Consider the following 2,299-nt stretch of genomic DNA (forward strand, 5'->3'; position numbering starts at 1 on the left):
TTTATTTTAATGTGTCCTTGTTACAGTGTAATTATACATTTAAGTACTGAATAATAATAATTAACTATATGCACTTACAATAGGGTTATGGTTAGGATTAGGGTTTGGTTTATGGTCAGTTTCATGTAATTATGTGTAACTACATGTAACATATGTAACTGGGATACAATAAAATAAAATGTTACCATCATTCTATTAGTTTTCCATGACAAATACACCTGTGAACAGGGTTATCATGTGTGCAGTCAATGGATATATTTATTATATTATATAACTTACCTTAAACGTCGCTTGACTGTAGATATGGAGGTGTGTAGAATATGTGCAATCTGTGTTACAGTGAAGCCGCAAGACAACAGAAATGACAGTTGATCATGAGTAATGACATAAGACGGTGCGCCTCTGGATCCACTACGAATCAGTGGAGGTCGATATCCAGTGCTGTCTGTAGAAAAATTATAATATACTGCTTTTATAAACACTTGGGAAACAAGCAGACTTCTTAATTTTTCCAATAGTTTGTATGTCAGTGTGAAATGTTATGCTTAGCAAAATTATTCAAAAGAAAATACTGTAGGTGTCAGACAATCTAATTGGAGTTTACTGTGCGTAATTAAGATAGTTTGATGGCATTTACCTTCCTGTGCTCTCGGTTCAGAAGTTTGAATCTCCTGAATAAAATCTGTCACTTCATGGATTATCTCATCTGCTGCCTGAGTATGTAGAAGCCTCCCCTTTGCCCATTCCAGGCTCCTCAGCATGGTTTGAAGTCTAAAAAGTAAAAGTTTTTAAAAAAGTAAATAAAATAATAATAATAAAAATTAGAGCATACTTTTTTGTTTTGTTTTAAATAGTATATCATGTTATGTTTTTTAAAAAGGAAGAAAAAGTACCGTCAAAAGATATTTTAAAGTCACATAACTGTGTTAAATGAGAAAAGCAAAGAATGAGAAAAAGCAAACAAAATGCTGCTTTAGAAAGAAATATTTAATTTACAATTTATTACACAAACTTTTAGGCTACACTGACAATACTTTTTATTTTTTTAAGCTACATCTGAATCAGTATTTACATATATTTACAGACTAAAACAGTTTGGTCACCAGCATTCTTTAAAATATCTTCTTATGTTTCTCAAAAGAAATAAAGACATTTAGGTTTGAAACAACATTGGGGTAGGTAAATGTAAATAAACAGAATTTAAATTTTTGTGAAACTATCCCCAAAATATTTTAAATATAAACTGAAATGATACTCACAAATGCATCAAAAAAACTGCCAGTAGGTGCCAGTAAATGTTTAAAAATCATTGAGTCCATTCGTTCAACCGGCTGATTTATTCAGTAATGAAGAAAGGACCACTGAATAATTGATTCAAGTGATTCATTCGCTCAAAACGTGGATTCATTTTGAAATGAAACCCTGCTGTGTGTTGTTAAGAGACTCATAGTTCTGGGTTAATATGTAACATTTTCGTTGGAAAATTGAGCAAAAACACAATGTCATGTCTAAACTACAATATTAATTTCTTATTTATTGAATTGTTGAATAAAATCATTTTCAAATTTGCACTCATTCGTGACTCGTATGATAACTATATGAGACAAAAGCTCATTCAGGGGCATGTTTTCCCCAATCTAGAATCGTAAGGGCTTTATTGTAACCATGCATCATGCTTGCCACCATATAATTGCATGAAATGTAATAAGATGACTTACATAGTTCTGGGGCAAATAAGTTAGTTAATTGTGATATTTTTTTGCCATTATTTTCCCATTAAAATTAGCAAGTTAAATCGACAGCCCTTATACGTTAAAGCTAATCGTGTCTATCAAAACTTGGCTGTTAAAACTCTAACTAAATACTTTTGGAGAACATAGACACAATCTTTACCTGTTTATTGATGACTGAAAGACATCAGGCCCGGGATTATCAGACAGTAAAAGGCGAGTGCAGTCGTTTACAGTGTGTTTACACTGCAAAACAAACTCTGTCCTTGCCATCTTCACTCTCTAATGCAAACTGGATGCTCCGACTTGCCGTAGATTCCTCGTAGTCATGAGAGGCGTGTCCATGTAGATGAGCAAATAAATCTGCATCTTAAGTGGTGTGAGGCGTTAACATAACGTCGGTCGGCGTGTGGCGTTATTTTAACGCGTGGTGGCGTCTGGCGTTAACTTATCGCCTAACGGCGCTTATTTAACGCCTGGCGGCGTTATGAAAACGGCGTTTTAATATTGATATGGCGGTGAAAAGCGTGCGAATTCTGAACCATTTGGCTTTCCATAATCTATTGGTC

The 2,299-nt window shown here is 33.9% G+C and overlaps 1 long non-coding RNA gene across 1 annotated transcript; it reads right to left on the reverse strand.

Moving 5' to 3' along the window:
- Positions 1-285: 285 nt before the first annotated feature.
- On the reverse strand, positions 286-1,959 carry LOC107748509 (uncharacterized). Its single transcript, XR_001640941.1, has 3 exons — positions 1,894-1,959; positions 638-771; positions 286-445 (listed from the first exon to the last, which is right to left on the reverse strand). It is a non-coding gene; the product is annotated as an uncharacterized LOC107748509 (long non-coding RNA).
- Between the last annotated feature and the right edge of the window lie 340 nt (positions 1,960-2,299).

This window comes from Sinocyclocheilus rhinocerous, unplaced genomic scaffold (assembly GCF_001515625.1).
Source record: "Sinocyclocheilus rhinocerous isolate Xijiao unplaced genomic scaffold, SAMN03320098_v1.1 scaffold491, whole genome shotgun sequence".
Lineage (NCBI taxonomy): Eukaryota > Metazoa > Chordata > Actinopteri > Cypriniformes > Cyprinidae > Sinocyclocheilus > Sinocyclocheilus rhinocerous.